This window comes from Girardinichthys multiradiatus, chromosome 12, assembly GCF_021462225.1.
Source record: "Girardinichthys multiradiatus isolate DD_20200921_A chromosome 12, DD_fGirMul_XY1, whole genome shotgun sequence".
NCBI lineage: Eukaryota > Metazoa > Chordata > Actinopteri > Cyprinodontiformes > Goodeidae > Girardinichthys > Girardinichthys multiradiatus.
In genome coordinates, this window is record NC_061805.1 from 29985500 (window position 1) to 30002964 (window position 17465).

A 17465-nucleotide genomic window follows, 5' to 3' on the forward strand; every position below is an offset into this window, starting at 1 on the left:
GGAAATAGAACAATTGGAATCTTATGTAAAAAAGAGTAACTGTTTTAAAAAGAGTGGGCTGGCTCCTGCATATATTTAGTGTCATTTGCTTTGTGAATCCAGAAATAAAGCAAAGAGCTGTTAAAAACTGTTAATTTACTGCCCCTAGCCCCCCAAACAAATTTATAAATCAAGTTCAGATAGAAACTAACCTCAGGGTGAAATTAAAGCAAAATTATGCAAAAGAGAAAAATAATCAGGAAGAATGGTCTGCACTTCAATTGTCTGTGATGAATCATAGTCCATTTAATTATGCGATTATCCAACACAGACACAAAAGGTTTCACATGATAGTATTGTGACTAGGTAATAGGCTTCACCATGACACTCAAATAGAATGTCCCATTAAAACCAGCCCTCTTCTCACAATATGGTTCCTTTAATTACTCAAACGTTTCTGCTAAATATATGTTGTCCATCAGACTCTCTAATGACATGTAACTTGAACATTAGCGGGATCCATTAAGGAGTTCTTTTGCCTTCATCCATTCACTGCAAGTGCAAATCTGGTTTGAGATAAAGCACGTTTCTCCCATTAAAAAAAATCTAAAAGTAATTTACATGCAGATGTGTGACAGCACAGTGTGTACAGCATGTGGGAGGGGTATGTAAACAAATGAGCTACACAAAAACAAGAAAAAGAAAGAAAAGAAAATTTATTTTGTTAACCATAATCTACTACTTCAGCATCTGTTGAGTGCACTCAGCAGACAGGTCAGTCATTTGCAAATTGCCCACATTATTCCTTTACAATTAAATTACCTGTTTGTTTTGCATTAAATGTTAGCACCACATACTGCATGCGATGTCTGCATTGCTAAAACACTGTTGAGATTAATTAAGATTGCTGGGAGCAATAGAGTCATATTAAAACATTTTAGTTCATAATGAGCAACATCAACTATTTAATTTTATTCAAATAAAAAAGTTATGTAAATTCATGTGACAAGACATGTTTTTGTTGTCAATAAACTAAGTCACACTGCTATTGTTAGTGTCACTGTTGACATTCTCCAGGTGGTAAAAAACATCATAGTGTGATCTAACAAACAAGAGCTAATATACCCACTGGGTGTTAAAATGTAGTTAATCCGACAGCTAATTTCTAGACGGATATCATAATACCATTAGCTTAGTTTGGGTTTTTTATAGGATACAGCATAAAAATAGTGATAGATTGTCTGGGAGTTTGTGCCATCTTTTCTCAAACAGTGCAGCACACAGGTGTGTTTGTTAGAGTCCTGCCTTTTTTGCCACATTATCTCTGTTCCTACTTTGTTCTGCTTATTGCTGTTCATTGTCATATTGTCCAAACACCTTATTTATGTGTTCATCTTTATGGGAGTATGCTATTTGGTTCTGATGTGGCTCTTCCATATCTTCTTTGCTCTCTCACAGCCAAATTTCACATGGTGGGATTTTCACAAACATTGATATCCCACATAACCTGAAATATGTCTGCCTTATTTAAATTGTGTCACTTGTCTCATTTTAATGTGTGTGGATTTTAGTGGCTCTGTCCTGCTTAATTTGCACTGTGCCCGTACATATATACAGTCATAGAATATGCATTCCGATAAGGCCCATTTGTCTGATTATAAGAAAATAACCACCTTTAAGCAGATGTAAAACATACTTTTCATTAAGCCCACATCTTTGTATTAAAATTTTCCAATTCATCTGATGTAACATTCTGATCATGAAAGTCATATTTACGTTAGATGTTCTTACATCTCTCGATGTGGAGGAGCAGCGGCTCTACTCCGAGCTCCTCCCGGGGGTCAAGCTCCTCACCCTATCTCTAAGAGAGTGCCCGGCCACCCTACGGAGGAAGCTCATTTCAGCCACTTGTGTCCGGGATCTCGTTCGTTCGGTCATGATCCAAAGTTCATGGCCATAGGTGAGAGTAGGAGCGTAGACCGACCGATAAATCAAGAGCTTCGCTTTTCGGCTCAGCTCTCTCTACACCACAACGGACCGGCACAGTGCCCCCATTACTGCGGCAGCCGCACCGATTCGTCTGTCGATCTCCCACTTCATAGTTTGAACACACCCTCCGGTCACCCTTCTTATGAAGGGGGACCACCACCCCAGTCTGCCAGTCCAGAGGCACTGTCCCCAACTGGCACGCAATGTTGAAGAGGCGTGTCAACCATGAACTGGGGGTCAACAAGCAAACCCACCCCAGCTTGACACCTCTCAACGGTTCCAGAGCCCACGCTGTGCGTGCAGGTGAGCCTCACTATTTATATATATATACATATATATCCTCCATATATAAATAATAAAGATTAACATTTTCTATTGATTATAGAGAAAAATATGAATAAGTGTTTACCTTTCCCGTTTTTTTAATTTAAATGGAATTAATTTTGATGCTCCTTTTGCACTGTTCTATTATCCATTCAGATATATCTATCTCATTTCATATCAGAAATAAACTTCTTGGTTGAATAAAAATTATTTCAAATAAAAATTAGCCTGGGTCTGAATCATTTTGGGCATGACAGTATGGGGGCAACTGGGGGTTAGAGTACACTGCACATGCAACACATTCTGTCGGTATGTTTTATGCCAAGACCTTCTTGAGGGAGCTCATTTAGCATGATACTTGGCACGAATCAAGACTGATGACTGATTACAAATTAAATGACACATTTAGTGTTCTAGTTGCTCATGTGCATAATTGTGCAGCATGCCTTTCAGAATGTGTTTCATGTTAACACCTCCAAATATTCTTCCAGGTATGCTTGGCAAAGTGTATTGAAGAATCTCTGTGAGAGAATCGACATCCCTGTACGCAGATATCGAGATATATTACATAAAAATTAACCTCATTTATTTTTTGCATGCAAGTGGAAATAAGGCCACTTTAATAAACTATTAAATATATTAAAAAACTCAATGCATCTTTCTAATCATATTTGAATAACAAGGCAGAGAAATGTAGAAATTATGTTAGGACACTGTTATTGCAAAACATTTTATTAGTAATTAAGACAATTGCTAAGTAATTTTCACAAAACCAAAATGCCTTTATTCATCATTGTGTATTTAAAAAACTTTAAAAATAAATATATTTTGTTTATTTATCTGTAGGAAACTGATGTTAAGGTGGTGGGAGGTGCAAAGTTATCCATTTGGAAACCCACCCTGAAAGCCTAACAGTGATACAGCATGAGATGTTCCTCGTTTTGTGAGACTTATTGTCATACTTTGTTAGAAGCCAAAATTCCAAAATAAACATAAATTTGTTGTACTGTTTTATATTTTATTTAATTTACTAGACGAGCTAGTCTTAATTGATAACATATAGCTCACCCAGATAAAATTTGTGTAGTTCTACAGATTGATGTGAGGTGGTCCTAACCATCTCATTTAATTCTTACTATGTTTTTTTGCTATGGTTGTGAGCACAACGTTTCATGAATAATGAGTTAGCTGGTAGTTAAAGGAGGCAACAAAACCAGAAACTTTTGAAAAGAATACCAAAAGGGCAACTCACAATGAAAAAAAACACCAGAGACTGGGAATGTAGTCTCATTCAGACCATAGTTTTAACCTGTGAACTACACATTGTTTATGTCTTGCAGTCAGCTCAGAGGTTTTGAAACAGAATGGAGTTTCTACATGGGCTCATCACTGTTACATCTCTGATCCACCTTCAGAGGTTAGTCACATGGCTGTAATGACAGATGAAAGTTTTAGACAGAATAGCGAAATAAGGGACATTGTATGCCACATACAGTATGACACAAAGTGAAGATAGCAGCAGTAGCTGAAGTCTGTGGGCCAAACAAAGCTACTCAAGTTTAGGGATCTCCAATATTTTTCATTGGAGAAATATGGTTATATCATTGCTGGTGAGTATACGCCTCACCCCTTTAGTTCCACAATACCAGCTGAATATTTGTCTTGATCTTGCCAGTCCACATGTTTGATGTGAATTGTCCCTTTTAGAATCATAGTTTAGTGATAATTAGACAAGTTCACACTCCCCCATTACTCATAATATTGTCCTTTTGCCACATAGAAGTCAATGTGTCGAGATTATGGTCCCTGTGTGCTAACACAGATGAGCATGATTTCCCCAATGCCAGCAAGAATTACCGCCCTACACCTTAGGGTCCCACTGATGTGTGGTGTTGCATTTGTTAGGGAGGAGAGGCGCCAAGGTCCGACACAAATATCCCTGAAGGCCTGCTCCCTAACTGGGCCCTCTTTGTCCTGTCCTTGCCCACACCAATACAGCAGCAACTGAGGCCAGGGAACCCCCAGAGATTCCGATGCAGGGTGGAGTCCCACAGAACGCTCTATTTAGGACACACGGCTCCACTCCACTTGGTCTCCCTCTACTCCGCAGGAACCTGTCCCATTAAAATAATCTGTAAAACCATGAACAAAATAACAAAGAAATAAACAGATAGAAAATACCAACATAAATTAAAAAAACACAAAAACATTTTTGTATTATTGTATATGCAAGAGTGTCTTATGTATTTTTTTTTCACGTTTAAAATAATCCACTGGGATGGTTATCTGCACCACAGCCCAGCCAGAACTTAAAATAAGGCACAGGGATTTCGATGTGAGGTGGGTGTGGCAGCAGAAGCAGAGAGGAGAGACGCCACTGTATGGACCGGTATTGCTCCAAAGGTTGCTTGAAGAAGTTAAAATTTTGGGCTTATGAAGTTTTTGTCTCAGTCATGGCAACAACAAAGACAAGGACTTTAAAGTGCAAAACCGCGAACTTTTGACCACAGTGAAGTTAGTTTTAGGTTAGATATTGGGATATTCGTGGTCTGCGGATTCAGCGGGGTCTTCCTCCCGTTTGACCCAATGTAGGAAGTCTGATTATGGGCAGCAGCTCTCTGTCTGCTTCCTCCTCTTGCAGACGTTGTTTCGCTTAAGGGCCGTCAATAAATTTCCATACCAAACATGTTGTTTCATGGTGGTATTGTTTTGGGGAAAATGTATGAGGCTGAACAACTGTTCTTATGTGTGATCAGCTAATTTAAGTGGTTATTAAATATAGCACGTCCTGTCTGAGTGTAATTCAGAAAGCTGATGTGTCCTTTTTCTTCTCTTTCAGCTTTCATGGGTTATGATTTGAAAATAGTAAAATTATATTTCAATTTGACCCGCCGTTGTGGTCCTTAATATTATTGTAGTCACTGTGGAGTTTTATTAACTTTGTCCTGCACTTCCTCGATGAAAACCTCCTCATTTCTCCTGGTCCCATGGCCAATCAGTAGACAGCAGTCTGTTCACATCACACATAGTCTCTATTCAGCCCCAATTGTACCAGCTCAGGAGCAGGGATGAAAAAATAAGTGCTGGTACGGAAAGAACAGTAATGGAAATGCTGGAAAGTGGGCTGAGTGGAGTAGAGCCGGCCTAAATAGAGTCAGTGGAAAAGTGGAATTAGAGAACAATGCTTTGCATTACTCGATCGTAAGAGGTTAAGTGGTTGATTTTGATATGCCACTCCTGCATGTGGCTGATAAAATAAATGGTTTAATTATTCAGTGTACTACTTTCAATTGACATATTAAACTATTAAGCAGCTGAGATAACAAATGTACTATGTGCCCATGTGTGTGGGGGTAGCAGGGGTTGGGGGTGGGGTTAGTAGTTTTCGGGGGTTTGGCGTTATGTGAAACTGGCACTGTACTGAGCCAGTGTGTCCTCAGCAGGCCTGTCATTCCAAGTCATCTTTACCTGAATGATGCCACAGTGACTCCATCTGTCACTACACACCAGGCCAAACATGCAAGATGAAAAGACACGCACCAACACTAAAGACAGAAAAAACTAATATAATGGAAGCTGCATAAGCTATAAGAAAACAAACAAATGTACCATGGAGAAAATACAGAGAGATAAATAAATATTAAAAAATAAAATTAAATGAATGAAATGTGAGAATGCAAATGCAAGCCAAACAAAAACTAAAAGCAAGGAAAACATACATTTCTGCCAACTGAAAAAAATGCCATTCCTACAAGATGTGTTCAGCAGACACCTAGAAGCCATATTAGGATGATACGTTAGGAAAGATTTTTATTTAATTTTTTAACATGTCCTGTCCGGCAGAGTATCGCTCAGACTTGTTGTCTGAGTGCCAAGAAATTGCCCAACAGATTTACTTCGTTAGGAAAGATTTTAAAGACTTTGCTTTTTGTATGTGAGCAAATATCTTTGGTCCATACATAGTTTTTCATGCATGCACTTTGTAAAGTTTAATGATGATTCGCTCCAACGCTAATCATGGCAATGAGTAGCGCATAAATAATTGTGTAATGTTTGGAGTTAGAAAAGGACCCAAGTTCAGAGACTGACTATGACCAAAAACTGAGTTCTTTAAAAGTAAGCAAAAAGGAGAACCTACAGGGCAATCACAGGAAGAGCAGGACATGGAGCACAATAAAAACCAGTCTGACGTGGAGAGCAAACAGGCAGGAGGGAAGATGAGTGATTAATACAAAGGAAGCTGAACTAGACAAAAAAAACCTACAAACCAAGAGAAAAATTACTTTATCTTTATCTAATTATCTAAGAGAAATAAATCCACGTACACAAAGAACACATCAGGAAAATAAACTAAGAAACTAAATATAAAAGAAGAAAATTAATATGACAACTTCCTTCTAGCAGTAATAAATACAGAGAAATAAACTCTCTTTGGCAAGATCTTTAAAACAAAAATAAAGAACTCAGAAGTGATCAAAGCACAAACACAAATCCAAACTAAAACCCAAACACCCAAGAATCATAAATGGTGGGGCAAACATTGGCTCTGATGCCAATTTGCTTACCACACCCATATTTCTTCTGATGTCATGGAGCAGCTAAACCTCAGTAATAATGCATTTAGGCTAATGATTACTCGTACTCGAACTCATACTTGTCGTCTTCCACTTTATCCAGGGCCGGGTCGCAGGGGCAGCAGACTCAGCAGAGACACCCAGACGTCCCTCTCCCCAGACACCTCCTCCAGCTGCTCCGGGGGTAGCCCAAGGTGTTCCCAGGCCAGCCGAGAGACGTAGTCCCTCCATCGTGTCCTGGGCTGTCTCCTGGGCCTCCTCCCGGTGGGACGTGCATGGAACACATCCCAAGGAAGGCGTCCACGTATAGGTATAGATGCCCGAGCCACCTTAACTGGCTCCTCTCGATGTGGAGCAGCAGCGGCTCTACTCAATTTCCAGTCAAGAACCACTGCCTCAGACTTGGAGGAGCTGATCTTCATCCCGGCCGCTTCACACTTGACTGCGAACCGACTCAGTGCATGCTGTAGGTCTTGGCTAGAGGCAGCCAGCAGGACCACATAATCTGCAAAAAGAAGAGACGAAATCCACTGGTCCCCAAACCAGACCCCCTCCGACCCTTGGCAGCACCTAGAAATCCTGTCCATAAAGGTTATAAACAGGACTGGTGACAAAGGGCAGCCCTGCCGGAGTCCAACATGCACTGGGAACAGGTCCGACTTGCCGGCAAATGCGGACCAAACTGCTCCACTTGTACAGAGACTGGATGGCCCTTAATAAAGGGCACCCAATTCCATACTCCTGGAACCACGAGGGACACAGTCGAATGCCTTCTCCAGGACCACAAAACACATGTGGACCAGATGAGCAAACTCCCATGAACCCTCGAATACCCTGTCGAGGGTATAGAGCTCGTCCAGTGTTCCACGGCTGGTATTAAAACCACATTGCTCCTCCTGAAGCCGAGGATCGACTATCAGCCGGACTCACCTCTCTAATACCCTGGCGTAGGCCTTACCAGGGAGGCTGAGAAGTGTGATCCCCCTGTAGTTGGAACACACCTTCCGGTCACCCTTCTTATGAAGGGGGACCACCACCCCAGTCCGCCAGTCCACAGGCACTGTCCCCGACCGCCACGCAACGTTGAAGAGGCGTGTCTACCATGACAGCCCCACAACATCCAGAGACTGAAGGTACTCAGGGCAGATCTCATCCACCCCCGAAGCCCTGCAACCGCAGAGCTTTTTAACCACCTCGGTGACTTAAGCCTGGGTGGTGAAAGAGTCTAACCCCGAGTCCCCAGCCTCTGCTTCCACCAGGGAATGCGTGATAGCAGGATTGACGAGATCCTTGAAGTACTACTTCCACCGCCCGATAATGTCCTCAGTCAAGGTCAGCAGCCTCCCACCCCCACTGTAAACAGTGTTGGCGAAGCACTGCTTTTCCCTCCTGAGGCACTGGACGATTTGCCAGAACCGCTTTGAGGCCAACCGGTAGTCCTTCTCCATGGCCTCACCAAACTCCTCCCAGGCCCCAGTTTTTGCTTCTGCCACAGCCCAGCCCATGGCACGCTTGGCCTCACGGTACCCGTCAGCCACCTCAGGAGTCCCACAAGCCAACCACAGCCGATAGGACTCCTTCATCTTGACAGCGTCCCTTACTGCCGGTGTCCACCACCAGGTTCGAGGACTGCCGCCGCGACCGACACCACAGACCTAACGGCTGCAGCTACGGGCAGCAGCATCGACAATAGACACGGAGAACATGGTCCACTTGGACTCTATGTCTCCAACATCCCCCGGAATCTGGTCAAAGCTCTCCCAGAGGTGGAAGTTGAATACATCTCTGGCCAAGGGCTTTGCCAGACATTCCCAGCAGACCCTCACTATGCCCTTGGGCCCGCCAAGTCTGTCCGGCATTCTCCGCTTCCAGCGGATCCAACTCACCACAAGGTGGTGATCTGGTCACAGCTCAGCCCCTCTCTTCACCCTGAGTGTCCAAAACGTGCGGCCGAAGGTCTGATGACATGACAACAAGTCGATCATCGACCTCCTACCTAGGGTGTCCTGGTGCCAAGTGCACTGATGGACACTTATGCTTGAACATGGTGTTCATTATGGACAATCCGTGACCATCACAGAAGTCCGACAACGAAACACCACTCGGATTCAGATTGGGGAGGCCATTCCTCCCAATCACGCCTCTCCAGCTGTCACTGTCATTTCCCACATGGGCATTGAAGTCCCCCAGCAGAATAATGGAGTGCCTGGGATGGGCACTATCCAGCACCCCCAACAGGGACGGCAAGAAGGCCGGGTACTCTGCACTAACACCCAGCCCGTAGGCCAAAACGACAATCAGAGACCTGTCCCCAGGAGATGGGTTCCAGAGCTGAGCCCGACTATTTCTAGTCGATACCTCTCGACCTCTCACACAAGCTCAGGCTCCGTCCCCCCCCAACGAGCCAGCCTAAGCATCCGGGGATCAGGCCGCCGAGGTCTCGACCTTCGTCTGCCGCCCAATCCTCTTTGCACCTGTCCCTTATGGTTTCCCCTGCAGGTGGTGGGCCCACTGGGGGATGGCCTCGCATCTCTCATTCGAGCTTTGCCCTGCTGGATCCCGTGAGGAGCAACCCAGCCACCAGCTGCTCTCCGACGAGTCCCAACCCCAGGCCTGGCTCCAGGGTGAGACCCCGGCTCCGCCATACCGGGCGATGTCACGTGCCTCGATTTCATGGTCCTCATGAAGGTGTCTTGACCCGTTCTTTGTCTGACCCATCACCTAGAGCCTGTTTGCCATGGGAGATCCTACCAGGGGCATTTAAGCCCCAGACAACATAGTCTCTAGGAGCATTCGAGCACTCAAACCCCTCCACCACGTTAAAGTGGCGGTTCAAGGAGGGGCTAATGATTACTACAAAATGAAAATAAATGAAACAGATATTCTTTTAATATATTTACTCATGCTATAGATAAATGGCACAAGTCAATGAAACCTTCTTACCCAACATGCACAATACCCAATGCATAGTTATAATACGAAGAATAAAATAAAATAAAATGAAATGAAATAAAATAAAATAAACAAGGCTCTTTTCATTTTAGCTGTTAATACAGTCTTGTCTATTGGCTAAACAGCAACAAAACTAAAAAAAACAGCCAATGTTCATGCAAATAAAAATATAAGACACATCCTTTGAAAGAAGGATGTGTGTGTGCAAAGGTTTTGAAAGCAAGCTTCAACTAACAAGGAAAGGTTTCCAAAACAAAATTCTACAAACTTTGGAAATGTATCAGTTGTAAATAAAAGGAAAAATCTAACCTAATATATAACTGCAAATTTCATTACACTTAATTTTGTTTTGCTTGTTATTCTGAGTTTATTTATAAAACAATTTGGCGTGGCACTCATCCAATTTCTGTTATTTTATTATTAAAATAATAAAACAGTTTTATTCTCACAGCTTTATTATTAAAACTGTTTTATTTTTAAATTTATTTAATTTTATTTAATTTTAAAATCAATTTTATTTAATTTTATTATTTAAAACTATTTTATTATTGAAACTGTGACTGAGAAATGTGCACACAAATTCGCACAAGGGGTGTCATGTGTCAGACACTTTTTAATTGACAGCGTTGCAAGTGCATTCAATCTGTTGTGTGTTGTGGTATTACTGAGGAGTGTTTTAATTTGTTTGGAAAAGCATTGTTCAAGGTTCAGACTTTGCTGTCATCAAGGATGTGGTTATCAGAATGCGAAACAGCTTCAACCTTTCAGAAAGCATATCCTATAAGTTGTTAACCCTGCTTCCTGGTCTGAACCTGGGGTTCAGACCAGGAAGCAGGGTCGTAGTTTAACACTCCTCTCTGCAGCTTTTGTACTGTAATAAAAAATAATCTAAAAGGAGGGTTATCATGAAAATCTCATATAAATAAACACATCTCATAAAAATAAACACAACTCAAACTAAAAAGAAAAATAAAACAATTAAATGTGCCTTACTGAACATAAGATCTCTCTCTACAAAGACTTTGCTAGTGAAAATTTGATTTGTGACAATCAGATTGATTTATTTTGCCTCACAGAAACCTGACTGCAGCGAGAGGATTATGTTACTATAAATGAGTCAACTCCTACTAATTATTTTAATTTTCACATAGCTCAAAATACTAGGAGGAGTACCAACCATCTTTCAGTCCGATTTATTGATTAGTCCCAGACCAATTAATAGCTACAACTCTTTTGAATATTTAATCCTTAGTTTTCCTCATCCAATTGGCAAAGCACTAAAACCACGTCTGTTTGCTGTTTTGTACCATCCACCAGGCCCTTACTCTCAATTTTTAGATCAATTTTCAGACCTTTTATCTGATTTATGTGTTAAATACAGATACGTTTATTATAGAGGGGGATTTTTACATTCATGTTGACACTGAAAGTGATAGCCTAAATATAGCCTTTAATGTTATATTAGACTCAATTGGCTTTGCTCAAAACATTAACAAACCTACCCACCTTTGTCTTCACTCTCTGGACCTTGTACTGACATAAGGCCTTGAGTGTAAACAAATAACAATATTCTGTTCCACTTTTAATTTTCTCATTATCACCGAAAAACACAGTGGAAGGCAATAATTTCGTTTCTTCCCCTTCACAAATTGATTCTCTTGTTTATAGTGTTACTTTGTCATTGCGTGGTGCATTAGACAATGCAGACCCCTTGAAAAAGAAGGTAATTATTTATAGGAGGCCGTGTCCGTGGTTCAATTCAGAGCTGCCCACTTTAAAGCACAATGTTAGATAATTGGAAAAATAATTGTGTCTACACACCTTGAGGATTCTTACTTAATCTGGAAAAATAGCCAAATTAAAGAGAAGAGAACAAGAATAATCATAAGTTTCTCTTTAGTACAGTTGCTAAACTTACAGAGTGATAGCTCTGTTGAGTCATCCATTCCCTAAGCTCTCAGCAGTCATGACTTTATGGGATTCTTTTTAAATAAAATGGATTCTATTGTAAACAAAATAATTGGCATACTCCTGAAGATGATTACTTCATTCTCAGCAAGCGAGACAACATTGGAAGTAACTGTAGAACTTGATCTGTGTCTGGACTGTTTTGATCCTGTGGAGCTTCCTGAGTTATCAAAAATTTTAGCTTCATCTAAACCTTCAGCTTGTTTGTTAGACCCCATCCCAGCCAAATTATTTAAGAAAGTGTTCCCTCTGATTACCAGCCCCATTTTAGATATGACTAATCCATCCTTAGTAAATGGATATGTACCACAGGCTTTTTAGGTAGCTGTAATTAAACCTTTACTTAAGCAACCATTGCTTGATCAAGATGATTTAAAAAATTACAGATCTATATCCAATCTACCGTTCTTATCTAAAATTCTTGAGAAAATAGTTTCTAATCAAATGTGTGAGCATTTACACAGCAATGATCTCTTTGAAGAGTTTTAGTCAGATTTCAGAGCTCATCATAGCACTGTACCAGTTGTGCTGAAAGTCACTAATGATATTATCCTAGCCTCAGATAATGGACTTGTGTCTGTACTTGTCCTGTTAGATCTCAGTGCTGCATTTGATACAGTCGATCGTTCTCTTATCTATCTGTTCTTTCTTTCTAGGTTAAACGACTAAAGGAGCTACATCCATTAACATTTACTTTTCCTTTTTCATAGAAAGGACTCCTGGATCAGTGCTTCTTTGTTCTCTTTGTGTCTCTGCTCTGTTCTCTCAAACCCCCAGTCGGTCGTGGCAGATGGCCGCTCACACTGAGCCTGATTCTGCTGGAGGTTTCTTCCTGTTAAAAGGGAGTTTTTCCTCTCCACTGTTGCTACATGCATGCTCACTATGAGGGATTGCTGCAAGGTCAATGCCAGTGACTGTCTCTACATGCTCATCCAGGAGGAGGGATTGCTGCAAGTCACTGACTGGATGCAATCTGCTGGGTTTCCTTAGACAGAAAAACTTTTTATCCAATTTGAATACATAACTGAATCTGACTGCACTGTTCAATGATTAGGATTAATTGGAATGTATGTACCTGACTTTTGTGAAGTGCCTTGAGACGACATGTGTTGTGAATTGGTGCTATATAAATAAACTGAATTGAATCGAATTGAATTGAATTAGAAAGGCTGGAATATGTTGTAGGGATCAAGGGAACAGCATTAGGCTGGTTTAAATCTTATTTGTCTGACAGATTCCAGTTTGTTCATGTAACTGATAAATCATCTTAAAACTCCAGAGTTAATTGTGGAGTACCACAGGGTTCAGTACTTGGGCCAATTCTTTTCACTATATATATGCTTCCAAAAGGTAAAATTATCAGGCAGCATGGGATAAATTTTCACTGTTATGCTGATGATACTCAGCTTTACTTATGCATAAATGCTGATGAGCCCAACCAGTTAGATAGACTACAAGCATGTCTTGAAGACATAAAAACTTGGATGACTTTAAATTTTCTGCGTCTAAATTCAGACAAGACAGAAGTTGTCGTCTTTGGACCGGAGTCTTTAAAATAGAAACTGCTTAGTCAATCACTTAACCTGGATGGCATTAAATTGACCACCAGTAATAAGGTAAAAAACCTTGGTGTTATTTTTGATTAGGACATGTCATTTAAATCCTATATTAAACAGGTTTCTAGAATTTCCTTCTTTCACCTCTGGAACATTGCCAAAATTATAAATATCCTGTCCAGGATTGACGCTGAAAAACTAGTCCATGCATTTGTTATTTCAAGGCTGGACTATTGTAATTCCTTAATATCAGGATGTCCACAAAATGCAGTTAAAAGCCTTCAGCTGATTCAAAATGATGCAGCAAGAGTTCTGATGAAAATTAAAAACAGAGATCATATTTCTTCTATTTTAGCTTCCCTTCATTGGCTCCCTGTTAAATCCAGAATCTAATTAAAATTCTCCTTCTCACATATAAAGCCCTTAATAATCAAGCTCCATCATACATCAGAGATCTGATTGTTCCATATATTCTTAACAGAACACTTCATTCTCAGACTGTAGGTTTACTGGTGGTTCCCAGAGTCTCTAGAAGTAGAATGGGAGGCAGATCATTTAGTTATCAGTCTCCTTTCCTGTGGAACCAGCTCCCAATTTAGTCCGTGAGGCAGACACCCTGTCTACTTTTAGGGCTAGGATTAAAACCTTCCTTTTTGAGAGTGGTTCAGGTTATCCTGAGCTATCTCTGTGGTCATGCTGCTATAGGTTTACGCTGCTGGAGAACATAATGACCGCTTTCCTTTAATCCTTACATTCTTCTACTACTATCCAATTTTGCATTATTTTCTGTTGTGTCAGCTTTTAACTTTATGTTCTCTCTCAGTTTCTTCTCTTCCTAGAAGCTCCATCAGGCCTGGCTCTATACTTAGCTGTGGCACCTTCCTGGAGGGAAAATGTCTTCCACTCTGTTCCATGTTTTAGTTTTAAGCCTTTGGTGCACTTTCTTAACTTATGATTTGGTTTGTGTGGATACCTACTCTGGAGATCTACAGCAAAAACTCACCCACGAGTACCAATAAAGAAACCTGAACTTGAACCTCTACTCTAACCAGCAACAACAATAAAACATGTCACCAAAACAGGTTTTTGGGGGAGTTACATGGGACCTCTGGGGATGTCCTATATCTGCAGTGTTTTGCAACAAACCCTATAGGTCCTGCTGAAAAGAACTTTTTCTGGTATGACAGGGTGCATTTTCCTCTTGAGGGAGATTGTCTTCCTATGAACGTGTCAGTGCTACTGATGATGTGTAGTTTGTCTGCAAGAGTGTTTAAGTAGGTGGTAAATAATAAAGTATATCACTGACCCAAGATTTGACATTTCTGCAGAAAAAGAGAGCTAATTCAGTGTAGAATGCTGTTTTGAATCTTAATCAGTCTGTATGAAGAAAAAACTAAGAAAAATATGTAAAAAGAGCTCCTTAAATAAAATATACTTTCTTTATATATGTATTTGCCCTTGTGTTGCCAGCAACTCATTCTCTTGACTCTATATGCTGTTATGCTGTTGGATCCTAATGATTCCTCTTAGCTTTATACATCCATACTTACAACTACAAGGTTTAAATTGGACTATATTAACAGTAATCGGTGGAACCCTGAATTTAACATTTATACATAATGTGTATGTATATTAATGAGTCTGAGAGTTAAAGTAAAAGTCTTTGTTTTTTTTTTGTTTTTTTTGTTGTTGTTTTTTTTAATATATAGCCATAATCCCTGTTACAAACATTTGAGAGATGCACATGTTTTAGGGAACACATATGAGGTTGCTTGTGGAATTTTTGTATGTGCTTGTATGTATCTAAAATTTACAGTGGCACACACTGCCACAACTGGCCAGACTATATCAACTAACTAGAAGAGCAATGTTTCTCTTAAAAAATGTGACCCACATTATCCAGATGGTGCTGATTCACATCAGTAAGCTCAGCTTTTGAGCTTCGCAGCCAGATCCATGAGATTCTGTTTAATACTGAGAGCCCAGGTGGGATTTAGGAAGTACAGAAAATCTGGGCCCGTGTGTGCAAAGCTTTTAAGAACTTAAGGACTTACACAGGATCACTAGTGAGGTCATATTATCATCTGAACTTTTGTTTCAATAGATGTAGGCCACAATTGGGAGCTGTGAAAAATGTAAATAATGTTTACATTTATTTCGAAAATCGCAGAAGTTATCCGATATTAAAAAATAAACTGTTTTGGAGAACAGGGTATACAGAACAATTCCATCCTGGCAAAATATTTTAAAAAGGTCCAGCATTTTATAGACTTTGGAAGGAAAAAATCATAGCAGCATGTAACATTAGTCAACGTTTCACATCATTAATAGAACAGATATGCAAGTTAGCAATGCTGTTTACAATATTGTGCTCCCCTACCTTGCAGATGCTTGCTTCTAAGCTGTGCACCAACTGGCTGGAGGATTTGTTTTATTTTTGCCTTATGAAAAAGCATCCATGATCCCTATAAAGAATGTCAAATTTAATTTCATTATATCTGACAGTTTTCCACTTGACCTGAGTTCTGCTCAAATGAGCTTTAATCGTTTTAAAGGAACGGCATTTCTACATTATCGTTTAGACACACAAACGCTGTTTAGCCAATTTCCAGGAATCTTAAAAAAACTATAACATACAAAATACTGCATTTAAATGGACTGAACTTATATAGCACCTTTCCAGTTATACAGACCACTCAAAGCGCTTTACATTAGAGCCGCATTCACCCAATCACACTCACTAAGACTCACACATTCATACACCGATTTTACAGATTAGTAGGCAACTTGAGATTAAGTGCCTTGTCCAGGGGCACATCGACATATAGCAAGAGGAAGCTGGAATCGCACCCACAACCTTCTCATTGCAGGACAACTTCTCTTCCTACTGAGCCACAGTCGCCATTTCAGACATTGCTTTATAGCCATTCTTCCATGAGTGGTCATGCGTGTTTACCTGAAAACAAACCCCATACCCTTGAATTTTTCCTGTCACTTCAGTGTTGTAATGGAGAGGGAAGGGGACCCCAAAGCTGTCGATATGTTGACCAGTGTCATGGTCTTGCTCACCGAGCCATGGTACAGTAAAGGCCATGATACAGCAGTTCTTAAAATACTCAAAAGAACAGACATTTCGCTGAAGCTCATCTATTTTCTTTCTCAAGGACTGAATGTTTCCCATTATGATTGAGGTCAGGGGAATCGGTTGAGCCGCTGTTTGTTTAGAAGTACCTTGACATATCCTCTTTCTCCACGCTTCCTTCTCTTTGGATTATTTGGATAAACATCAAAAGTCATAGAGTTTTCTCCAAATGAATGCTGACAGCTGAAGAGTAATATCTGTCACTTGGGTAGACTTTGCAAGATTCACATGAAGCAATGTGTTACAGTAGACAAATTTCTTCTTTCTTGTATGACAACTATTCTGCCATCAACATACAAACAAACATAATAGGATACTATAAAGAAAGTTCATGTTGCTGATAGCCTTTTTCTGTTTCTCTCTTTCACAAAATATACATAAAAGACACTTTAAACCTTGATGACATAAAGACACAGGATGCCAAACTTCTCACTGCTGGTTGCATCCCCCCTCATCTGCCAGAGGACAGTAAAAACAGACAAAAAAATACATGAATACCTGTTGAGTCAATCCACAAAACTAGTGAACCATCCAATCGCAGCGCAGCAACTGAATGCATTTAGGAATGTAGAGTTGGTGGCAATAAATTGCTGATATTAAAAACGAGTATCAAATTTGGAAAGAAAGCGGATATAAGTAACTTTGAAGATACAGTGGTTGTTTGTGCCATCTGGCCAGGTTTAAAAACTTCAGTCACTGTTGATCTACTGGGAATTTGTCACAAAACAATATCTCTCAGCTCAGAAAAAAAATTCACAGAGCGACAGCTGTGTGAACATAAATGCCTCATTACTGTCAGAGGTCAAAGGAGACTGGACAGATAGATTTGATACAATACAAAAAGACATTACCTCAAATATCAACTCGTTACTACCAAGGTATGAGGAATACCATCTCAGAAGCTACAGTACATTGAATCATGAAGCAGATGAGCTACAGCAGTAGAACATCATACTTGGTGCCACTTTCAATAAGGTAGCA